Raw genomic sequence first — 25,957 nt, 5'->3', positions numbered from 1 at the left:
GAGTCCATGTGTTGTGGTGCAGTCTCGCCAGTAAAAGTCCTCTTGCCGATAATATTGATAATCTTGCTATTACAATCTTTATTCTCGCTATAGTCACTAATCTGGTCGCTATGAACTATTGTAGCCTGCGATGTGAAATTAGCCTGCTCTGTGATTGAACTGACAGACGCCAAACTCGACGAGGGAGTCAGTGCCCTCCAGTCAGCGGCGACGGCCTAAACGCATGCTGTCGAGAGGGCGGCGTGTTGCTGGCAGTTGTGTCTCTGGCCTCTCTCATGATAGGCATGTCTGATCCTGCGCCTACTTATCGATCTTCACGCTAAATCTTTGCCAACTGGTGTGGTGGCGACAGCTTATGCCAGCACACCAAAGATATTCTGGTAGGGAAACTGGGCTGGCCTGCCCATTTGAGGGATGTTACTGGTCAGAAACTCTGTCATGTGATGTGAACAATCATCGTCTTCGAACTACAGGTATTCCTCTACTTTGGGGAGGACACAGTGTCACAAAATGTGTTCATATTCTTCCACATTTATTGGTGTCTTAGGTGCAATGAAGAGACACTGACTCTTCTGTCAGCTACCACGGAAGTCAGCACCAACAAAAAAAAAGCAAGGAGAGAAATTGTAATGGACAATGACAGAATTCCAAAACGATTTGTTCACACACTTCCAAATTAATAGAATCCTTTATTCATAAAAAGGAAAGAAACATGGGCACACTGTTACTACTCGTAGAATGCAGACGAAGTATTATCTAACTACTACTCAGTATTGATGCTCTCGAAATCTGTGACCGAACTGGGCTGACCAGCGATGGGCGGCTGGTTAAGTCAGCGCTGACAGTGGGGCGCTGAACTCCATCTTCCTGGAAGTGTGACGCTGCCTGTTCTTTCCATTGGCGCAAGTGTCAGCGCCTTCCTGATCCTGTTGCGCGGCGCTAAGCTCGTCGATGTGCAGTCGATTCTTTAGGATCGTACCCTAACCATGAGAAACACCCTCATACCGAAAGTGCAACTCCTCGCTACTTCTATGTCAGCACTACACATAGTAGCAGGTAACATTCTCCAGGCAATAAACACACCCAAACACTTACATCGGAGTGCCGCAGGGTACAGCATGATTCATCACTCCAAAACAGTGGTTTCCAGCCATCCACTGTCTGGTGGTGTCGCTCTTTACTCCACCTAAAGCGTTGACTGGACAAGTGTATGGCTTATGAGGAGCTGCTGGATCATTGTACCTAATTCGTTTTTAATCACTATTCACAGTTACTGTGCTAGCAGCACTGTCGGTAGCACTTTGGCACTCACGAGTGATTCCTTCTGCTGATTTCGTGCAATTTTTTATAGCCACCTTCCTTAGTGCTCGACCGTCAGTACATGGGGTCTGCCTGGACTTGGTTTAGGTGTGGGTGTTCCTCCGTGTATCCACTGCGCACCAGCAGTCCACCTCGTCAACTTTAGAAAGGTAGAAATGTCCCTGATGGATTTGTTACTCAGATGACATACAATGACTTGACCACTTCAAAGTCACTCAGTTCTCCTCACCGACCCATACTGCTGTTGTGTACTGTATCGCGTATTGGAAACGGGGACCTAGGAACGACGGAGAGGCTTCGTCCCGCCGTTGCCCTCAGTGTTTCACAACAGGTCACAGAAATCCACCCACCCCACTGTCGCCACACACCAAACCCAGGATTATTGTGCGGTTCGGCCCCCAGTGGACCCCGCCCCGCCCATCGACCCCCCCCCCCCTCCAGGAACGATTCAAATGGCTCTGAGCACTATGGGACTTAACATCTTAGGTCATCAGCCCCTAGAACTTAGAACTACTTAAACCTAACTAACCTAAGGACATGACACACATCCATGCCCGAGGCAGGATTCGAACCTGCGACTGTAGCAGTCCCGCGGTTCCGGACAGCAGCGCCTAGAACCGCACGGCCACCGTGGCCGTCCCTCCAGGAACGTCTCACACCATGTGAGTGTAACCCCAAGTGTTTGCGTGGTAGAATAATTATGGTGCACGCGTAAGTGGAAACAGTTCTTGCGCAGCAATCGCCGACACAATGTAGCTGAGGCGGACTAATGGGAAACAGCCCACATTCGCCAAGGCAGATGGAAAACCGCCTTAAAAGCCATCCACAGGCTGGCCGACTCACCTGACCTCGACACTAATCCGCCGGGCGGATTCGTACCGGGGACTGGCGCGACTTCCTGCTCGGGAAGCAGCGCGTTAGATCGCGCGGCTAGACGAGCGAGCATGCTGCCGTTACTACCTCTCTGTTGACAACACAGTATTCTTCGCATCCTTTTATACGAGGTCTGTTAAAACATTCTGGAATATTTGTTATTTTCGCTCCAACAGTGCAATTGGCATTCCTGCATACGCAGGAATGTGTTTAATGTGTAACTGTCTGAAGTTTCATTGTTGCAAGGTATGTCTGTTAGTCACTGTTCAGTGCGGTACTGAGTACAACGCTGTGTGGCACAGCTTGCGAATTTCTAGATGGTAGAGTTAGAGTAGCAACGTGTTTGCATTACATTTTGCATGAAACTCAAGAAAACCTTTACAGAGACACACAAAATGATGCAGAAACGCTGGTGAGTGCTTAAGCCTTTCTCTGTTTTCCAAATATTTCACGCCGTTTAAAAGCGTCGGAAGGAAGTCAAAGATGAACCTCGTTCAGGACGCCCTCGACGTCTACCGACCGTGTTTATGTCAGGTACATCAACGAAATTGTGCTTGCCAATCGAAGACTGACAGTCCGAGAGATTACAAAAGAATGCAGTATTTCAGTTGGATCATGTCAAGAAATCCGGACACAACATTGTGGAGTACATCATGTTTCTGCCGAGTTTGACCCACTGTTTGTGAGTGAAGACCACGAGGACATTCGCCTCGCAATCTGAGAAAAGCGTTTGGATCACGCAAATGAGAACGAGATGTTCCTTAAGAGAATCATAACTGGTGATGAGACGTGCGTCCTTGGTTATGATGATGAGACCAAGGTTCAGTCTTCACAATTGATCGGGAAAGATTCTCCAAGACCAAAATTTACCTAAGTTGGAACCTAAATAGTGGCAACACTACTGTGGAGACACTATGCAATGGAATCTACTACTGTCGCTGATAGCACACGATGTTGACATACCATTTTTTTTTTTTTTTGGTCAACAGTCTACTGTCTGGTTTGATGCGGCCCGCCACGAATTCCTTTCCTGTGCTAACCTCTTCATCTCAGAGTAGCACTTGCAACCTACGACCTCAATTATTTGCTTGACCTATTCCAATCTCTGTCTTCCTCTACAGTTTTTGCCCTCTACAGCTCCCTCTAGTACCATGGAAGTCATTCTCTCATTGGAAGTCATTCTCTCATGTCTTAGCAGATGTCCTATCATCCTGTCCCTTCTCCTTATCAGTGTTTTCCACGTATGCCTTTCCTCTCCGATTCTGCGTAGAACCTCCTCATTCTTTGCCTTATCAGTCCACCTAATTTTCAACATTCGTCTATAGCACCACATCTCAAATGCTTCGATTCTCTTCCGTTCCGGTTTTCCCACAGTCCATGTTTCACTACCATACAGTGCTGTACTCCAGACGTACATCCTCAGAAATTTCTTCCTCAAATTAAGGCCGGTATTTGATATTAGTAGACTTCTCTTGGCCAGGAATGCCTTTCTGCCATAGCGAGTCTGCTTTTGATGTCCTCCTTGCTCCGTCCGTCATTGGTTATTTTACTGCCTAGGTAGCAGAATTCCTTAACTTCATTGACTTCGTGACCATGAATCCTGATGTTAAGTTTCTCGCTGTTCTCGTTTCTACTACATCTCATTACCTTCGTCTTTCTCTGATTTACTCTCAAACCATACTGGGTACTCATTAGACTGTTCATTCCGTTCAGCAGATCATTTAATTCTTCTTCACTTTCACTCAGGATAGCAATGTCATCAGCGAATCGTATCATTGATATCCTTTCACCTTGTATTTTAATTCCACTCGTGAACCTTTCTTTTATTTCCATCATTGCTTCCTCGATGTACAGATTGAAGTGTAGGGGCGAAAGGCTACAGCCTTGTCTTACACCCTTCCTAATACGAGCACTTCGTTCTTGATCGTCAACTCTTATTATTCCCTCTTGGTTGTTGTACATATTGTGTATGACACGTCTCTCACTATAGCTTACCCCTACTTTTTTCAGAATCTCGAACAGCTTGCACCATTTTATATTGTCGAACGCTTTTTCCAGGTCGACAGATCCTATGAAAGTGTCTCGATTTTTCTTTAACCTTGCTTCCATTATTAGCCGTAACGTCAGAATTGCCTCTCTCGTCCCTTTAGTTTTCCTAAAGCCAAACTGATCGTCACCCAGCGCATTCTCAATTTTCTTTTCCATTCTTCTGTATATTATTCTTGTAAACAGCTTCGATGCATGAGCTGTTAAGCTGATTGTGCGATAATTCTCGCACTTGTCAGCTCTTGCCGTCTTCGGAGTTGTGTGGATGATACTTTTCCGAAAGTCAGATGGTATATCGCCAGACTCATATATTCTACACACCAACGTGAATAGTCGTTTTGTTGCCACTTCCCCCAATGATTTTAGAAATTCTGATGGAATGTTATCTATCCCTTCTGCCTTTTTTGACCATAAGTCCTCCAAAGCTCTTTTAAATTCCGATTCTGATACTGGATCCCCTATCTCTTCTAAATCGACTCCTGTTTCTTCTTCTATCACATCAGACAAATCTTCACCCTCATAGAGGCTTTCAATGTATTCTTTCCACCTATCTGCTCTCTCCCCTGCATTTAACAGTGGAATTCCCGTTGCACTCTTAATGTTACCACCGTTGCTTTTAATGTCACCAAAGGTTGTTTTGACTTTCCTGTATGCTGAATCTGCCCTTCCGACAATCATATCATTTTCGATGTCTTCACATTTTTCCTGCAGCCATTTCGTCTTAGCTTCCCTGCACTTCCTATTTATTTCATTCCTCAGCGACTTGTATTTCTGGATTCCTGATTTTCCCGGAACATGTTTGTACTTCCTCGTATCATCAATCAACTGAAGTATTTCTTCTGTTATCCATGGTTTCTTCGCAGCTACCTTCTTTGTACCTATGTTTTCCTTCCCAACTTCTGTGATGGCCCTTTTTAGAGATGTCCATTCCTCTTCAACTGTACTGCCTACTGCGCTATTCCTTATTGCTGTATCTATAGCGTTAGAGAACTTCATCTCGTCATTCCTTAGTACTTCCGTATCCCACTTCTTTGCGTATTGATTCTTCCTGACTAATGTCTTGAACTTCAGCCTACTCTTCATCACTACTATATTGTGATCTGAGTCTATATCTGCTCCTGGGTACGCCTTGAAATGCAGTATCTGATTTCGGAATCTCTGTCTGACCATGATGTAATGTAATTGAAATCTTCCCGTATCTCCCGGCCTTTTCCAAGTACACCTCCTCCTCTTGTGATTCTTGAACAGGGTATTCGCTATTACTAGTTGAAACTTGTTACAGAACTCAATTAGTCTTTCTCCTCTTTCATTCCTTGTCCCAAGCCCATATTCTCCTGCAACCTTTTCTTCTACTCCTTCCCCTACAACTGCATTCCAGTCGCCCATGACTATTAGATTTTCGTCCCCCTTTACATACTGCATTACCCTTTCAATATCCTCATACACTTTTTCTATCTGTTCATCTTCAGCTTGCGACGTCGACATGTATACGTGAACTATCGTTGTCGGTGTTGGTCTGCTGTCGATTCTGATTATAGCAACCTGGTCACTGAACTGTTCACAGTAACACACCCTCTGCCCTACCTTCCTATTCATAAGGAATTCTACACCTCTTATACCATTTTCTGCTGCTGTTGATATTAGCCGATACTTATCTGACCAGAAATGCATGTCTTCCTTCCACTTCACTTCACTGACCCCTACTATATCTAGATTGAGCCTTTGCATTTCCCTTTTCAGATTTTCTAGTTTCCCTACCACGTTCAAGCTTCTGACATTCCACGCCCCGACCCGTAGAACGTTATCCTTTCGTTGATTATTCAATCTTTTTCTCATGGTAACCTCCCACTTGGCAGTCCCCTCCCGGAGATCCGAATGGGGGACTATTCCGGAATCTTTTGCCAATGGAGAGATCATCATGACACTTCTTCAATTAAAGGCCACATGTCCTGTGGATACACGTTACGTATCTTTAATGTAGTGGTTTCCATTGCCTTCTGCATCCTCGTGTCGTTGATCATTGCTGATTCTTTCGCCTTTAGGGTCAATTTCCCACCCCTAGGACAAGAGAGTGTCCAGAACCTCTATCCGCTCTTCCGCCCTCTTTGACAAGGCCGTTGGCAGAATGTGGCTGACTTCTTATGCCGGAAGTCTTCGGCCGCCAATGCCGATTATTTATCAAAATTTAGGCAGTGGCGGGGATCGAACCCGGGACCGAAAAACATTTTGACTATGAATGAAAGACGCTACCCCTAGACCACGGGTACCTCAGAGCAAATGGACTCGCCCGTCCCACGTCACCGGCTTGCGCACAGTCGAGGGAAAAACAGTCACTTGTGAGCTAGCGGTTTAAACAAACTACAGGAACAACGGAGTTGAATAAAGATTGAGTGTGTCAGAGGTCGTACAGCACGACAGTGTCATCAACGTCTTAAAGAAGCGTGCGGGGAATCGGTATTGCCCTACAGAACAGTGGCATGTTGGGCAAAAGCCTTCAACGAAGGTCGGCAAACTGTGGCAGACATGCATCGGTCAGGTCGTCATAGCGTCTCTGGAGAAGAAGTGCATGCTGTTGCCGCGTTAGTGGACAGTAATCGATGCCATACTGTTCGTGATCTCGCCCATGAAATCAAATTAGCGCATACGACTGTGCTTCGCATCCTGAAGGAACGCCTGGGAATGCGAAAAGCTGCATAGCGGTGGGTTTCGCATGACTTGGCGGAAAAGCAGAAATGGATGCGTTGCGACGCTGCTCAGGCGCACTTGGAGCGCGAAGGAGAGGCTTTCTCACGCCGTATTGTAACACTGGATGAGACATGGGCCACATCGTACGAGCCAAAACTGAAACGCCAATCCAACGAATGACGTCATTGTGGGTCGCCGCGAAAGTCGAAAGTGCGTCAGAGACCCAGTATGGTGAAAGTGACGACTGTGATGGTATTATCCTAACGAACTACGTTCCTCCACGGCAGACCGTCAATGCACAGTATCACTGTTCGTTTTTGGAGCATCACCTGCGACCAGCTATTGTGTTCGAGTATAATGACTTTTCTGGAGACTAGAAATCTACTCTGTAGGAATCAGCATGGGTTTCGAAAAAGACGGTCATGTGAAACCCAGCTCGCGCTATTCGTCCACGAGACTCAGAGGGCCATAGACACGGGTTCACAGATAGATGCCGTGTTTCTTGACTTCCGCAAGGCGTTCGATACAGTTCCCCACAGTCGTTTATTGAACAAAGTAAGAGCATATGGACTATCAGACCAATTGTGTGATTGGATTGAGGAGTTCCTAGATAACAGGACGCAGCATGTTATTCTCAATGGAGAGAAGTCTTCCGAAGTAAGAGTAATTTCAGGTGTGCCGCAGGGGAGTGTCATAGGACCGTTGCTGTTCACAATATACATAAATGACCTGGTGGATGACATCGGAAGTTCACTGAGGCTTTTTGCAGATGATGCTGTGGTGTATCGAGAGGTTGTAACAATGGAAAATTGTACTGAAATGCAGGAGGATCTGCAGCGAATTGACGCATGGTGCAGGGAATGGCAACTGAATCTCAATGTAGACAAGTGTAATGTGCTGCGGATACACAGAAAGATAGATCCTTTATCATTTAGCTACAAAATAGCAGGTCAGCAACTGGAAGCAGTTAATACCATAAATTATCTGGGAGTACGCATTACGAGTGATTTAAAATGGAATGATCATATAATGTTGATTGTCGGTAAAGCAGATGCCAGACTGAGATTCATTGGAAGAATCCTAAGGAAATGCAATCCGAAAACAAAGGAAGTAGGTTACAGTACGTTTGCTCGCCCACTGCTTGAATACTGCTCAGCAGTGTGGGATCCGTACCAGATAGGGTTGATACAAGACATAGAGAAGGTCCAACGGAGAGCAGCGCGCTTCGTTACAGGATCATTTAGTAATCGCGAAAGCGTTACGGAGATGATAGATAAACTCCAGTGGAAGACTCTGCAGGAGAGACGCTCAGTAGCTCGGTACGGGCTTTTCTCAAAGTTTCGAGAACATACCTTCACGGAAGAGTCAAGCAGTATATTGCTTCCTCCTACGTATATCTCGCGAAGAGACCATGAGGATAAAATCAGAGAGATTAGAGCCCACACAGAGGCATACCGACAATCCTTCTTTCCACGAACAATACGAGACTGGAATAGAAGGGAGAACCGATAGAGGTACTGAAGGTACCCTCCGCCACACACCGTCAGGTGGCTTGCGGAGTATGGATGTAGATGTAGATGTAGCTTTGCGAAAGATGCGGCGACACTTTCTGCTCAACCCATCCATCATTTTGCACGACAATACGCGGGCGTATACAGAGCAAGCCATGGCTGCTCTGTTCGGTCAATGGGACTGGAAAGTACTGTACCATCCAACATACTCCCCGGACTTAAGTCCTTGTGACATTTATTTGATTCCGCAGATGAAGGAACTACCGCGTGGCAGTTGCTTCAGAACTGTTTCGGAGATTCGACAGGCAGTTGAGCGCTCCATTCGCACCATCAACAGAACCGGCTCTACGGATGTCTTTTTTTATTTTTTTATTACGAGGTTGAAAACCCATTTGAAAGGACGAAGATTTACAATGATAGCCTGTTGTTGTTGTGGTCTTCATTCCGGAGACTGGTTTGATGCAGCTCTCCATGTTACTGTGGTGTCACCGCCAGACACCACACTTGCTAAGTGGTAGCTTTAAATCGGCCGCGGTCCATTAGTACATGTCGGACCCGCGTGTCGCCACTGTCAGTAACTGCAGACCGAGCGCCACCACACGGCAGGTCTAGAGAGACGTACTAGCACTCGCCCCAGTTGTACGACGACTTTGCTAGCGACTACACTGACGAAGCCTTTCTCTCATTTGCCGAGAAACAGTTAGAATAGTCTTCAGCTAAGTCCATGGCTACGACCTAGCAAGGCGCCATTAACCATATTTAAAGTGTCTCATTTGTATCGTCAAGAGCGATGTACCACAAGGATGAATTAAAGTTAAGTATAACCGCAGCTACGTACTTTTCTTTATAGCATTCATAGCGTGTCCTGTTCCAGACTTCGCGCCAGTCGGCGTGTGTGTACGCGTGCCTTTCGGTTACCCGTCACTGTGGACTGGCTGTCTTGTCAGTCCACTACAGTTACTCTATTCCGTACATGCTTCTTCATCTTCCAATACCTACTGAACCTACATCCTTCTGAATCATTGTATAGGCTAGATGAAAGAAACTTCCCTTTGCGCGGTCCAGCAAGAGGCGTACCAAGACTGCTTCCAGAAGTGGAAACGGCTTTGGAAGTGGTATATACAGGATGGTCCACTGATCGTGACCGGGCCAATTATCTCACGAAATAAGCATCAAACGAAAAAAACTACAAAGAACGAAACTTGTCTAGCTTAAAGGGGGAAACCAGATGGCGCTATGGTTGGAACGATAGATGGCGCTGCCAAAGGTCAAACGGATATCAACTGCGTTTTTTTTTAAAAATAGGAACCCCCATTTTTATTACATATTCGTGTAGTACGTAAAGAAATATGAATGATTTAGTTGGGCCACTATTTTCACTTTGTGATAGATGGCGCTGTAGTAGTCACAAACATATGGCTCACAATTTTAGACGAACAGTTGGTAACAGGTAGGATTTTTTAAATTAAAATACAGAACGTAGGTACGTTTGAACATTTTATTTCGGTTATTCCATTGTGATACATGTACCTTTGTGAACTTATCATTTCTGAGAACGCGTACTGTTACAGCGTGATTACCTGTAAATACAACATTAATGCAATAAATGCTCAAAATGATGTCCGTCAACCTCAATGCATTTTGCAATACGTGTAACGACATTCATCTCAACAGCGAGTAGTTCGCCTTCCGTAATGTTCGCACATGCATTGACAATGCGCTGACGCATGATGTCAGGCGTTGTCGGTGGATCACGATAGCGAATATCCTTCAACTTTCCCCACGGAAAGAAATCCAGGGACGTCAGATTCGGTGAACGTGCGGGCCACGGTATGGTGCTTCGACGACCAATCCACTTGTCATGAAATATGCTATCCAATACCGCTTCAACCGCACGCGAGCTATGTGCCGGACATCCATCATGTTGGAAGTACATCGCCATTCTATCATGCAGTGAAACATCTTGTAGTAACGTCGATAGAACAGTACGTAGGAAATCAGCATACATTGCACCATTTAGATTGCCATCGATAAAATGTGGGCCAGATATCCTTCCTCCCATAATGCCGCACCATACATTAACCCGCCAAGGTCGCTGATGTTCGCAACCATCGTGGATTTTCCGTTGCCCAATAGTGCATATTATGCCGGTTTACGTTACCGCTGTTGGTGAAAAACGATTCGGCGCTAAATAGAACGCGTGCAAAAAATCTGTCATCGTCCCGTAATTTCTCTTGCGCCCAGTGGCAGAACTGTACACGCCGTTCAAAGTCGTCACCATGCAATTCCTGGTGCATAGAAATATGGTACGGGTGCAATCGATGTTGATGTAGCAATCCTAAGACCGATGTTTTTGAGATTCCCGATTCTCGTGCAATTTGTCTGCTACTGATGCGCGAATTAGCCGCGACAGCAGCTAAAACACCTACTTGGGCATCATCATTTGTTGCAGGTCGTGGTTGACGTTTCATATGTGGCTGAAAACTTACTGTTCCTTAAATAAGTATCCCGCGAACGGTCCGCACACTTGGATGATGTCGCCCAGGATACCGAGCAGCATACATAGTACACGCCCGTTGCGCATAGCCATACATCAACACGAAATCGACCTTTTCCGCAGTTGATAAACGGTCCATTTGACCACGGGTAATGTATCACGAAGCAAATACCTTCAGCACTGGCGGAAATTTGCGTGATACCACGTACTTATACGTTTGTGACTATTATAGCGCCATCTATCACAAAGTGAAAAAAGCTTTCCAACTACAACATTCATATTTCTTTACGTACTACACGAATATGTAATAAAAAATGGGTGTTCCTATTTGAAAAAAAAAAAACGCTGGTGATATTCGTTTGACCTATGGGAACGCCATCTAGCGGGCCAACCATAGCGCCATCTGGTTTCCCCCTCCAAGCTAGACAAGTTTCGTCCTTTGTGGTTTTTTTCGTTTGACGCTTATTTCCATGGACCACCCTGTATAATTTGTGGAGGAGAGTGTTTCGAAGGGCACCATGCACAACAAGTAAAAGGTAAGCGTAGGAAAATTTTGTAGACAAAGTTACGGAATTCTTTGAATGGTCCTCGTACTGGCGGTTCCAACTTTCCGCGTTTCGTAGTTGTAATTTTGATCAGACGATGTCTTTAGCTGATCATGTATCATATTTCCTGAGATGGAGACTGTCGACGAGCCCAACATTTCCTAAACGAATGCGGAAAACTACCTAAAATCTAAACTGAAAGTGAGCAGCATACCAGGTCAACGGTTGTTGTTCCGTCATGTGGGTGTTATCCGAACCCGATTCACTTCCTTACCTCGCAAATCAAAGCGCTGTGCGTTGCAGTGTACCAGCAAGTCCTATTAGTTCAACTCTGTATAGAGTGCATTCCGCCTCATGATCCGAGGGGATCGATATTTCGGTATATGGCTCACAACAGAATGACCGACAGTGTTGAGAATTACGAGAGTCGTTCCGTAATTAACACTCCATATTTTGTCTCAGACCATATTTATTGTTCAGAGTTAGAATTTGGTGCCAAACTCAGTCAACAATTCTTTTATATGTACTTTTTTTCTATGCAGTCTCCATCACGTTCTGTGGGTTTCCGTAGCGTGTGTAAGAGGATGTGTTCCCTGTTGTTGATAGCCTTCGTCCTGTCCTCGTAGACATGTTTTTTCTGTATGAATTAGTCTCTCACGATCTTATGGCTCTGAGCACTATGGGACTTAACATTCGTGGTCATCTGTCCCCTAGAACTTAGAACTACTTAAACCTAACTAACCTAAGGGCATCACACACATCCATGCCCGAGGGAGGATTCGAACCTGCGACTGTAGCGGTTACGCGGTTCCAGACTGAAGCGCCTAGAACCGCACGGCCACACCGGCCGGCCCTCACGATCTTAGATGATAGTTAAGCACCCTCAACAGTTCGAGGTGTCAAGCCCAGTCTGGGTTCAAGGAAGGACGAGGTAGTGACATCCAACACTGTTTGGTGATATTTTCCCCGGGTTCTGAGACGTGTGCTTGGGCATGCATTGTCGTGTTGGAGCAAGGTGCCTTTTGGATCCTTGTCAGACCGAACTCGTCGTAAACGGTCGTCGAGTTTGCTCACAGTCTCCTCATAAGCCTCTAACTTATTCGATGACCCTTTTGGTAACACACTCACGAGAATTGCGCTATCACTATCCCAAAAGAATATCATCAAGACTTTGCCAGCAGGGAGATCTGCCATGAATTTCTTCTCTTTCGGTGACCGCTGGTAATGGTACTATAGTGACTACCCTTTTGTGTCCGCAGCTCGTGGTCTAGTAGCTAGCGTTGCTGCCTCTGGATCACGGGGTTCCGGGATCGATTCCCGGACGGGTCGGGGATTTTGTCCGCCCGGGGACTGGGTGTTTGTGCTGCCGCTATCTTGACATCAATTCATCATCATTCGTGTAGTGGCGAGACTGGCAATGGAAAGACTGGAATTTGTACGGGCGCTGATAACCACAGAGTTGAGTGCCCAACATATGAACATCACCGATGCCCTTTTGTTTCTGGCTCAAATGGTTGCATCCACGTTTCATCACCTCTAACGATCCGTGACAGAAATGTATCTCTGTTGTCCTCATACTGCTCCAACGGTTGTGGTAAAATGGCTTTTCTATGGATCCTGTATTTTTTGTGAGCATTGGTGGAGCACATCTTGATCACCGGGTGAGGTGGCGCAGTGTTTAGCACGCTGGACTTAGTTTTTCGTGATTTCCCTAAATCGCTTCAGGCAAATTCCAAGATGGTTCCTTTGAAAGGGCACGACCGATTTCTTTCCCTGTCCTTCCCTAAGCTGATGGAACCAATGACTGTTTGGCCCCCCTCCCAAATCAACTACCCAACCATCCTGATCACATCTTTGGTTATGCAAGAGTGTCAGTGATTGCACATGCGCTTCCGTTACTCACCGATCGCTGTACAACCAACAATAGAGTTGTGATGCTTCGGTCTGCACGAAAAATGGCATCCGCGCGATACACTATGTCAACAGAAACGTTGGCGATAGGACGTCCCGAACGTGGACGATCATGGAGCTCAGTTTATACGCTTCCATTAGCTTTAACTTCCTTTACGTATAGCCCATAATTTACTCTATGAACTGCATAATTACCACACACTGTACACATAACTTTGCATATGTTAAACGCGGTTTCTTTCTCCGCAACCAAGAATTCAATTGCCGCTCGTTGCTTGCAAAGAAAGTCTCACCTAGAGGCCACTCTGATGGTTAACTACAGGTCTGACATCCGTCGGAAACTTCGGACTCATGAGGAAGAAACGTCGGTTTTGAAGCTTCTGAAAAGACGTCTTCCAATGTTAATTAACAGCTGTAGAAAGAGTTAGGGTATATTTGTTATTGAATGAACATCGTAGTACGCAAAAAGACGACTTGGATAACTCTTATTCCATGTTCAATCCCGTGTTTTAGCAGACTCTCGGCGTTGGCAGCACCGGCACTTTCAACATGCATATGTTTCCTGCTGTAAATATTTAGTGGCTGTAGACACAGTAACGCCAGTCCGTGCTAAATGTAGAGTTTTCCTCGTCTTATTTCCAGAAGGGACTGAGTATTCACATACAGGAAAACAAGATGAGTCGAAGCTGGAAACGTAAACGTCAAGCGTTAGTAGATACCAACCGTGAGCAGGCCGAGAACTATAATTCCACACACTCAGATGATGCCAAAGGCGAAGAAGCAATGAAGTAAATGATGTGAACGTTCAGAAATCAGATTTAAATTGACGGTGGAAAGATGTTAATGATGAGATTCGCCGTTTACATAAATACCCTGTGTGAAATTAATTAGCAGTTAGGGCACCTGTCGAATCGAATGGTTTACTTAACACAGTTTATGAAAGAGGAGTAAATTAAAGAAATAATACAGAGTTGAGGAGTAGCAGAACATACGTAACATGAAATTTACAGACAATGAAATAGACGAAGTGAAGGAAATGTCCTAGCTTCGAAACAAATAACCCAAGACGGATGAAGCAGGAAGAACAGCAGAATTAGTCTAACACAGACCAACGGACAATTCGTCACAATAAGCAGTCTGATGGTATCGAACACAGGTTTTAGTTTGAGAAAAAAAAATCTCTGACACATGCATATAGAGTACAGTGTTGTGAGCAAGTGAATCGTGGGCTGTGGGGGAAACCCAAAATGAAGGCTGAGAGGTGGTGTTCCTGAAGGGTGCTAAAAATTTAGTGCACTCATAAGAAATGTAGTTTATTGATCTATGAGTAAAAGAATATGTGGAATAAATCAGTTAGAAGAAGGGAACCTTCAATATCGCAGCGCGTTAGCAATCGTTGGTTAATATATTAAAAAACTAAAAACCCGCCTCGATTGCGAAAAAAGCACCTAGTGTTAACCAAGGTTTCGGCGTAGATAACTGCACCTTTTCAGAACAACAATGAAACCCACAAGTGCCTAAGATGACCTTTGTCAAAGAAGGGACGTGATGATAGGACGTTTGTTAACCAGTCAGAGAGTAGCTTGTATAGTGCTAGAGGGGGCTGTAGAGGGCAAATGTTGAAATTACTGGCACAAGAGATCAGTTTCTGGTGGTCATTACCAAACCAATGCAGAATGTAACATCACAGTCAGTGAATATTTATAAGTAGTCCATAATGCTAGGAGGCTGCTAAAGTGTATAATAATTTGCATTCTAGCACACTTACCGGGACGCGAACCCGTTTTATTAACGCAATACAAATGTTTTTTGTGCATCATTCCTTGAAACAAACTATTAGCCAACAGGTTAAATCCTTTAACCCTCGAGTGGGTAAGTGCATTTTTCTTATAGTTATGGGAGTATGACATAGTTTGGATTCCATATAAATCTATCGCATGTCGATCAGTTCAATGCGGCCATACTTAAGGAATATCTTATTTCTTAGTATTTTATTATTGTTTCAAGTTGTTTAATCGACAATCTTTGCTACACATGGCACTCTTCTATTGTAGTAGAAGTATGTGTAAAGGTTTTATTGCAATAAAACATTTTTCTTTTATTATTTAAATTTTTATTAAAACTTCCTGGCAGATTAAAACTGTGTGCCGGACCGAGACTCGAACTCGGGACCTTTGCCTTTCGTCGGCAAGGGCTCTACCAACTGAGCTACCCAAGCACGACTCACGCCCCGTCCTCGCAGCTTTACTTCTGCCAGTACCTCGTCTGCTACCTTCCAAACTTAACAGAAGCTCTCCTGCGAACCTTGCAGAACTAGCACTCCTGAAAGAAAGGATATTTGCGGAGACATGGCTAGCCACAGCCTGGGGGATGTTTCCAGGATGAGATTTTCACTCTGCAGCGGAGTGTGCGCTGATATGAAACTTTCTGGCAGATTAAAACTGTGTGCCGGACCGAGACACGAACTCGGGACCTTTGCCTTTCGCGGGCAACTGAGCTACCCAAGCACGATTCACGCCCCGTCCTCAAGGCTTTACTTCTGTCAGTACCTCGTCGCCTACCTTCCAAACTTAACAGAAGCTCTCCTGCGAACCTTGCAGAACTAACACTCCTGAAAGAAAGGACAGTTTCATATCAGCGCACACTCAGCTGCAGAGTGAAAATCTCATTCTGGTAAATTTTTATTATTTATTGTGTTTGTCTCTTCCTACTAAATAAATTTCTTTGGCTACAGTCATCTTCATCTTCACTACAGTGATTTTCTTTCCTGCTTTGGGAATTACGTTCATCCTCAGCATCAGAACCATCATCATTCCCATCTGAATACCCTATTTCAGCATCGGAATTCGCATCGGATGGTTCATAACGTTTATCATTCGTGATGTTTTAACACGATCTGAACAAGAAGAATGTCTTTTGTAGTTCATAAATCAACGAGACGCAAGACTGTACCCATATCGGTGAATGTAGACAAATTAAACAGGAGAATGTTTCCTTACTTAACAAGGCGCGTGGTGTATTTTGTGCGGCAAACGTGACTTACTCACTTTTAAACTTATCACAGACACATTCCAGGTGTTCGACAACTAACGCAATCTATCAACACAGCAGCCGAAGCTATAATGTAGGAATAGCTGCTGGCCATGACCCAACAAAGGATGTAAACTACCAAAATTTGAACTTAATTAGCATTTCACATACTTTATACACCCAGCGCGTCCGATGGAGAGTAAATGAAAATAAATTTGATTTTTGTCTACGTAACGTTTTCCCTGAGAAAGTGGACACAGGTACCCATATGCTTCGACCTCGGATGATAGTAGGCCGGCTGGTCCCGGCGGAGGTTCGAGTCCTCCCTCGGGCATGGGTGTGTGTGTTTTTCCTTAGGATAATTTAGGTTAAGTAGTGTGTAAGCTTAGGGACTGATGCCTTAGCAGTTACGTCCCATAAGATTTCACAATTTTTTTTTTATTATAGCAGCCTGTAGATGCCAGTTTTACTGCACTTTTGACTGTCGCAGCGTATGACTAGTGCGGTTTTTCCCCGCTGTTCGAGTTCACTTTGCAGCTACTGACACTACAGATCTTTCTGAGAAGCGGACGCTGTCGCCATGTATTCTGCATTTCCTATAGATAGAGCTCCGTAGTTGGGTGGCCAGTGTAGATGACTACCAGCCAGAGAAGCCATGTTAGATATCCTGTACGTCAAAGAATTTTTCTTGGTGAGAGGACTGGTGCGGGATGCATTCGGCCTCTTGAGGCCAACTGAGGAGCTCCAAGGTCTGAAAAGTCTGCAAAACCGCCGGGACAGTGGTGTGGTGTACTGGAACGTGCCCGTACCTGCCGCATTCACATGACGCCACAAGGCAGCGGACGACACGGCGACCGGTAGACACCTCTTGCCCTTCAGGGCCTGACGAGGAGTTCATTTAGAGATAGCGCTACAGTCCACTGTTGGCACGAATTCCATGCAGTACTGGCAGAAAAACGAAAGCAGTAAAGGAATTCCTTTTTAGAGGGGCATTGACCCATTATGCATCCCAATATCCAGTTACTCGTATGGAGTATTCTTTAATAGTTGCAGATCCTTGCTTCGTGTCGCTCCTTGCCAGTGTTGGTGCTATGGATGGTCGTGGTATTCATTTAACTTACTTAGAACATGTGAAATATCTGGTTGTCTCAGTTGTGCAAGATACATCATACATCCTACCACATGCCTGCAGGGTTTATTGTCAAGTCTCTCTGTAAGACTTTTATCAGGTTTTGCCCTCACTTCACTTCGAACAGGTCACTAGTGGACCCTCTTCTAACTATAGCCTATCGTAAATCCCTGGAACAAAGCCCGTGTCCGGTTCTTGGAAAAAGTCACAGCTCAGCCCGTCTACAAGAAGGTTAGTAGAAGTGAAACACAAAACTAGCGTCCAATATCCTTGACGTATATTTGTTGTAGACTCCTAGAACATATTCTCAACTCAAACATAATGAGGTATCTTGAACAGAATGACCTCCTCAGTGCTAACCAGCATGGATTTGGAAAACATCGATTAGCTTCGGATCAAGGTAACCAGGTAGATACAATGTTCCTTGATTTTGGAAAAGCATTTGACCCAGTACTGCACCTGTGCTTATTGTCAAAGGTACTATCATATGCGGTTTCAAGTGGAATTTGTGACTGGACTGAGTACTTTTTGTTAGGGAGGACACAGCATGTTATATTGGATGGATACTCATCGTCAGATGTAGAAGTAACTTCGGGTGTGCCCCATGGAAGTGTTTGGGACCCTTGTTGTTCATGTTGTATATTAATGACCTTGGAGACAATATTAGTAGTAAGATAAGTCATTTTGCAGTCATCTGACAGAACCTGCATAAATATTCAATCAGATCTTTATAATATCTCAACGTGGTGCAGAGATTGGAAACTTGCTATAAATGTTCAGAAATGTAAGATTTTGCACTTCACAAAATGAAAAGCCCTAGTGTCCTGTGACTATAATATCAACGAGTCGCTACTGGAATCAGCCAACAAATACAAATACCTGAGTGTGTCACTTCATAGGGATATGAAATGGAATGATCACATAGGTTCAGTTATGGGTAAAGTAGGTGGTAGACTTCGGTTTATTGATAGAATACTGGGGAAGTGTGATCAGTCTACAGAAGGAATTGGTTACAAATCACTCAGGCGATTGGGGATATTGAACGTACTACAGAAAAATATCCCCAGGATGTGGCTAAGCCATGTCTCCAGAATATCATTTCTTTCAGGAGTTCTAGTGCTGCAAGGTATGCAGGGGAGCTTCTGTGCAGTTTAGAATGTAGGAGGCGAAGTACTGGCAGAAGTAAAGCAAGGTCGATGTCCTCCATTCTAAGGCAGTTGTGTGATTTGTCTCCAGCGTCAATGCAGCCGTCCCCACCTCCCCCTCCCGTCCCCATCTCCCCCTCACTTTCCCCTGCCCTCCCATTTCCCTCCTCTCACATACCATCCCAATACATGGGTCAGTTGTGTGTCACTTGTGTTCTGCCCATTGCAGTGAGAGCATCATGAAACGTCACCATGAGACAGCAATGTGACTTAAAACGGTGGGGAACGACTGAGATCTCACTTTTGCGATTGTTTGACTTGTATAATTACCAATGATACAAGAAAAGACCTTTCCCCAGCACTCTCTTCGTCTTACTAATCACCAGATCACCAGATGGACTCTCGCTGGTGCCCTGTCTCTAATCCTGACTCCACACCTGCCTGGCAGAAAATCCGAAGAGATTTTTGGGCGTATCTGAAGCACATCAGCGGCAAGACACAATCGATAACTTCACTACACGACAGCGATGGTTACGTTATCGATGACAGTGTCACTAAAGAGTAGTTGCTAAATATGGTTTTCCCAAATTCCTTCACCAAAGAAGCTGAAGTAAATATTTCATAATTGAAATTAAATACTGCTAGCAGATGTACTAAAGAAACTGCCTACACTACACTTGTCCGTCCTCTTCTAGACTAGTGCTGTGAAGTATAGAATCCTGACCAGATACGATTGACGGAGCACTTCGAAAATATTCAAAGAAGGTCAGCTCGTTTTGTATTTTCGTGGAATAGAGGAGAGAGTGTCACGCATTTGATACGCGATTTGGGGTGGCAGTCATTAAAACAAAGGCGTTTTTCACTGTAGCGAGACTTTTCAACCTCTAATTTTCTCCTCCAAATGCAAAAATTTTTTGTTGACATCCTCCTACCTAAGAAGAAATGATCACTATACTGAAGTAAGACGTCATAGGTGACACGGAAAGATTTCAGTATTGGTGTTTCCCGCGCGCTGTTACGGAGTGGAACGATAGAAAAATAGTGATAAAGTGATTCGATGAACCCTCCACCAGGCAATTTCGTGCGATTTGCTTAGTAGCCATGTAGATGTGGATGTAGAAATGCCTTTTACATTTATGTGATTTAGGTTTACGATTGAAGGAATGGTATTTAAATAACAAGGGAATGCGGTAGCAAATTTTCTCCAGTTATTACCAGTATTTTTGGCCACAATGTTAAAAACGTTCATAACACACAATCTTCGGTAGCAATTTCTTCAGTGATCTCTTGCGTAAACTGACATACGGATCACTTAACGGTTTTGGTGCCGAGCGTGGGACGATCTCTTTGGTAAGTTGCATTCTATGTGGTACCAAAGAGAATTTTGAAGAATTCACAACATTTTCAGCTCCCAGCAGGAACAATGTAATTAGTAATCTGCATGTAATTTTATCCGAGATATCAAGGTTTTCTCAATTTCAGTACAAGAGGTACTTTAGTAATAAATAATATCTAGAATACTCTTTTGCACTAATAATAGCAATATGAAAAAGAGAGTCTATGTATTTTGACCTTTGATACCACAGATTTTTTTTTTTTTTTTGGATACTGCTATCATTCCTTAATACAGTCAGAATCAGAATAACCTTCTTTGGTACCACTGATGCAATGAAGTATTTCTGGAGTTGCCATTGTTAATGTAGTTGTAGCAATGGAGGCTTTTTTCCGTTGGTATCGCATAACTATGTGTAAGGCTAATAATACTGACTGGTATGAGTAGTAACATTTGAAGATAGAAACCTGTACAATGCACACACACAAACCCTCACCCACCCGCGCGCACACACACGCACCGCCCCCCCGCCCCCCCCCCCCCCCCCACACACACACATGTACACACGTATAGTGCGTAGCACACACAACTTGCAAGATGTACCTGTATACACAGGGTGGTTACAAACAGTCTGAAAAGCTTGCAAGGATGTTGGACGGTACTTTGCACTGAATAGTGAAGGAAAAAAAATTCTGTAACTTGTGCCGTTAGTGATGTAACCAGTACTGAAGTTAGTCAGTAAGGTCATTGGCGCTCAAATTCAAGTTGCCTGCCAGAGACCGCATTTCCAAACGTGTTCTTCGTTTGATTTGTTTTAACCGAGTAAGAGAATGATACAGAAATTGGACATTGGACGTTATCGTTATATGCTAATCAATCGGTCATCTTTGGAAATTTTATGTTTGCAATCGTGTTCGTTTAGTTGCGAATTCTGGCGGTGGGGCTAGGCCTGACACACACTTCTCACAGTAGTGAATGTATTGGTAACATAACGCGTCATCGGTATTCCTTCGGTGAATACGCCAATATGTATTTAGCCCATGGCGCTGTGGGTCAGAATGCACTGGAGGTCCGCATATTTTAAACGCAAATTTTCCTCATTCCCTTTTCGAAACTTTTATTGTGGTTGACAAAAGGTCAAGGCAGTTCGGGAAATTTTTAGGAAATTTGTGGTAAGTTGCTATGGAACCAAACTGGTGAGGTCATCGGTCCCTAGGCTTACACATTACTTCAACTAAGATACGTTAAGGACAACACATAACACACACCTATGCCCGAGGGTGGACTCGAACCTCCGACGGGGTGAGCCGCGCGAACCGTGACAAGACGCCCCAGACCACGCGGCTACACCTCGTGGCAAGGCAGGTCGGAATTTGTGTTGCTAAGAAAGTCGCACTTTACGACAGTACTATGTGCGGAAGGTTAAATTTAAGGACAATGTTCCCGATATGGTTTTTGCAAATCTACTACTAGCTCAAGGCCATTGGTAATGGTTTGGGAATAAGTAAAGTAAATACGATTTTCTTAAATCACGCCTGGAAACTAGACATTGTAAAATGTATCCAATTTGTTTATCACTACCGATTTCTCACACTATTCTATTACTCGTCGTACAAGACGTGTCATTCATTCTCCATTCAGTGCTCGTAATTCATATTTCTAATCCCAGCATTCTGGTATTCGGTAATATAAAAATTCACGACCTGTTAATAATTTCTATGGGTTGCCTAATTTATTTGACGATTTTCACAGCTTGTCTCACACTGATCTGTGAGAGGAGCTTGGCTCTAGGAATTTTCTTTATTTAGGGGCGAGGGCAGCAGTCTTCCTAGCAGCCATGATGGCTCCCCGTTTCCCATCTTTCTTCCGATCGCCAGGGTAGCACGTGGTGTCGTTTGAACGTTCAGTAGAGGCCAACGTTTCTCCTGTTCTGAGTTACCCAACCTGCCTTACCAACCTTGTAACTGCTATTTCTGCTCGATTATAACGTCGCGAGGTCGCCTCCCTGTAAGCTTCCGGCCCTCTGATTGGCTAGTTTAGGTGAGCGCCCGTTTTTCGCGGGTGGGTAGTGGACAAAGGGGCAGTAGGTCAGTTCTTTCTAGTGTGACCGTGCCGGAGACCGGAGGTGCTGCTTCCAGGAGATGAAGTTTCGGTAAGCATGAGCGCCGACGTGCACTTTAGCTTCGCGCCCTGTGGCCCAGAGGGAACCTTATAGGTCATTTTACAGATGTGCGTTCCTTAAATTACGATTTACGCAATTTTTCCACGTTATAATACTGTAAGTTTTACTTGTGCAGTTGGCCATAATGTGCGCGATGTGTTGGTTAGTCACAGTAGCTTGCAGTTCGGCACTAATGTGTATACATTCACGCTCACTTTTCCGCATCGTCTGGCATAGCTCTTTCAGTTCTCCCGTGCAAAATTTGACTCAGAATTTAAGTCTTACTAGCTTGAAAACTTTTGCCCTTTGTCCTACGCCACGTGGCGAGTGTCTAGCGCCCCTTCATGTTTCGTTAACATAGTCGGACCGCGAGCCAAAGTTATCTAGTATCCCCTGTATGAATAGTTTCGCGTCTTGCTGGTTTTATACCTTTAGTGCAGGAGGCTACTTAGCGATTTATCCCCAGTAGCATCTTTCTTAGTCTTTGGCTGAGTCATGGTGATGGTCGTTGCATGCCTGCAACCTCTTCCTTTAGTAAATTGAACTCCAATACGGCGATCGTTTTTAAAGTTCCTTTTTACTGCTATCGTGGCTTATTATGAGCGTACGTTGGGGCAGGCTGCTGAACTCAATACTTTCTTCCTTTGATTGTATAGTTGTTCAATATTCATCTGTTAAATAAATGAGTCCATTAATCTTTACATTCTCCCTTTCATTACGTTAAATCACCCTTAGCGTCACAGTAATAATTTTCAATTATCCCCATTGATAAACTGTGAAGTGTTCATGGCTCTGAGCGAGCACGTGAGCAGTAAATCCATTTGATGTGGAGGAAGTAGTGGCCTCTGTTTTACCTTGATGGTTTAGAAAAAATATCAAAATTACAGCCCCTACAGAAAAAAAAGAAAGAAAGAAACCGAGCCACCGTTTTTAATGTAAACTTATTTCTGCACGATGTACAGAAGATGCAAGATTTAATGGAAGAGGTCTTCGAAAAATCCAAATTTCGAATAATCGTGTTACGGCTATTTTAAAAAGTCGTCGCCTCCACTGTAAACAGTTGTTTAGGAACCATCACCTGGTAAAATGGCAGAGGAGATAGTTTTGTGTGGTTATTATGGTACCCGGAGTAGTTCATAACGAATCCGACGCCTTAATGGCTGCCATACTTGACGGTTCGTTAAAAGCACGCCGCCCAACTAACGCCGCTCGTTAGCGCGGTAGCTCGTTAGCCGTAACGCTTGGGAGGCTGTCGCAAAGCCTCCAGACTCGAGATGGGAAGTCGCGTTTCATTGCCGATGTCTGATCACGGCACTACTTATGGGAACAAAGTAGTTGCTGCTGTTGGCAGCAATAATCAGATTATTATTCCCTACGCTGATGCATACATAACAGATTCCCGGTGATTTCTCAAACTGGGGAACAATGAAGAATGGGGTGCCACAAGGTTCGATCTTGGATCCTCTGCTGTTCTTAGTATGTATTAATGACTTCACATTCTATATTCACAAAGATGCAAAGCTGGTACTTTTTGCCGATCATACAAGTATAGCTATCACACCCAACAGACAAGAATTAACTGGTGAAATTGTAAACGATGTTTTTCAGAAACTCATTAAGTGGTTCTCTGCAAATGGGCTCTCATTAAACTTTGACAAAACACAGTATATACAGTTCCACACAGTAAATTGAATGAGACCATTAATAAATATAGACTTCGATCAGAAATCGGTAGCTAAGGTAGAATATTCAAAATTTCTAGGTATGTGCATTGATGAAGGGTTGAACTGGACAAAACACACTGAGGATCTGCTGAAATGTTTGAGTTCAGCTACTTACGATATTAGGACCATTGCAAATGTTAGCTTACCACACCTATTTTCATTCTGTGCTTTCATATGGCATCATATTCTGGTGTAACTCATCACTGAGTAAAAGAGTGTTCATTGCACAAAAGCGTGTAATCAGAATAATTGCTGGAGCTCATCCAAGATCATCCTGCAGACACTTATTTAAAGAGCTAGAGATCTTCACTGTAGCCTCACAATAGATATATTCACTTATGAAATTTGTTATTAAAAATCCGAACAAATTCAAAAGTAATAGCAGTGTACATGGCTACAACACTAGGAGAAAGGATGATCTTCACTACTCAAGGTTAAATCTAACTTTGGCTCAGAAGGGTATAAATTATGCTGCCACAAAAGTCTTTGGTCACTTGCCTAATAGCATCAAAAGTCTGACAGATAGCCATATAACATTTAAAAGGAAATTAAAATAATTTCTTAATGGCAACTCCTTCTATTCATTAGATGAATTTTTGGATATAGTAACGCCACAAAAAAATTAAAAATATTAAGTGTCATGTAATATTTTGTGTAATTTAATATCTTGTATAGACACCTTTTATTAACCTGGCACGTTACACATCATTACGAAGCGTCGTACTCATGATCTATGGAACAAGTACTAATCTAATCTAATCTAGATTAGAATCGGTCCTCATAAATAATTAAACTCTTTCATGGTGGAAACGGAATCAGATAATAACTGCAACTACACCCACAGTAGCTAGAAGAAGAAGTGTAAAGAACACACAGCTAGATACACTCTTTGTGGGACGTCCACAACTTCGTGAAAGTTTTTCATGATGAGTAAATCCGCACCAGATGTACTTGACAAACCCTTTACTTGGACAGACGCGAACACAAGACCCAGGTTTCAGGATGTAAATCCTATCTTCAGGCGCTGCAAAACACAAGTAATTAACATCAGAACGGCCCATACAAATGTGAACACCAGGTTATATGTTCATATGTTGAAATGCGTGTGAAATCTTATGGAACTGCTAAGGTCATCAGTCCCTAAGCTTGCACACTACTTAACCTAAATTATCCTAAGGACAAACACACACACCCATGCCCGAGGGAGGATTGGAACCTCCGTCGGGACCAGCCGCACAGTCCGTGACTGCAGCGCCCAAGACCGCTCGGCTAATCCCGCGCGGCACCAGGTTATAATACCTACGTCTGTGTTACTACTAGTCATTTTCTTTCCCGTTCCACTCACTAATACAGCGAGGGAAAAACGACCATGTATATGCCTCTGTATAAATCCCAAACCCTCGTATCTTATCTTCGTGATCCTTACCTGCAATGTATGTTGGCAGCAGTAAAATCGTTCGGCAGTCAGCTTCAAATGCCGGTTCTCAAAATTTTCTCATTAGTGTTCCTCGAAAAGAATGTTGCCTTCCAAACAGGGATTCCCATTTTATTTCCTGAAGCATTTCCATAACACTTACGTGTTGTTCGAACCTACTGGAAACAAATCCAGCAGCCCGTTTCTGAATTGCTTCGAGGTCCTACTTCCATCCGACCTGGCATGGATCCCAAACAATCGAGTGGTATTCAAGGCTTGGTCGCACCAGCGTCCTATATGCCATCTCCTTTACAGATGAACCATACGTCCCTAAAATTCTCCCAATAAACCGAAGTCAACCATTCACCTTCCCTACCACAGTCCTGAAATGATCCTTCCATTTCTATCACTTTGCAACGTTATGCCCAGATACGGGGCGTTCAAAAAGTCTCTCCGCAGTGCCGTATTATTGTTAGCCGCGCGTGCCGTATGATTGTTCGCCTGCCTGGGTTACTTCCCCTCTACTGGACTCTCCCAATATTGCACTGTTTCGTTTATCTCAGCCAGCGTCAGTAGTATCATTGGTGTGTGTGTCGTTACGTGTTGACGTGAACGTTTAAGTTCAGCTCCATT

This window comes from Schistocerca cancellata, chromosome 3, assembly GCF_023864275.1.
Source record: "Schistocerca cancellata isolate TAMUIC-IGC-003103 chromosome 3, iqSchCanc2.1, whole genome shotgun sequence".
NCBI lineage: Eukaryota > Metazoa > Arthropoda > Insecta > Orthoptera > Acrididae > Schistocerca > Schistocerca cancellata.
This window is presented reverse-complemented; position numbering follows the sequence as displayed.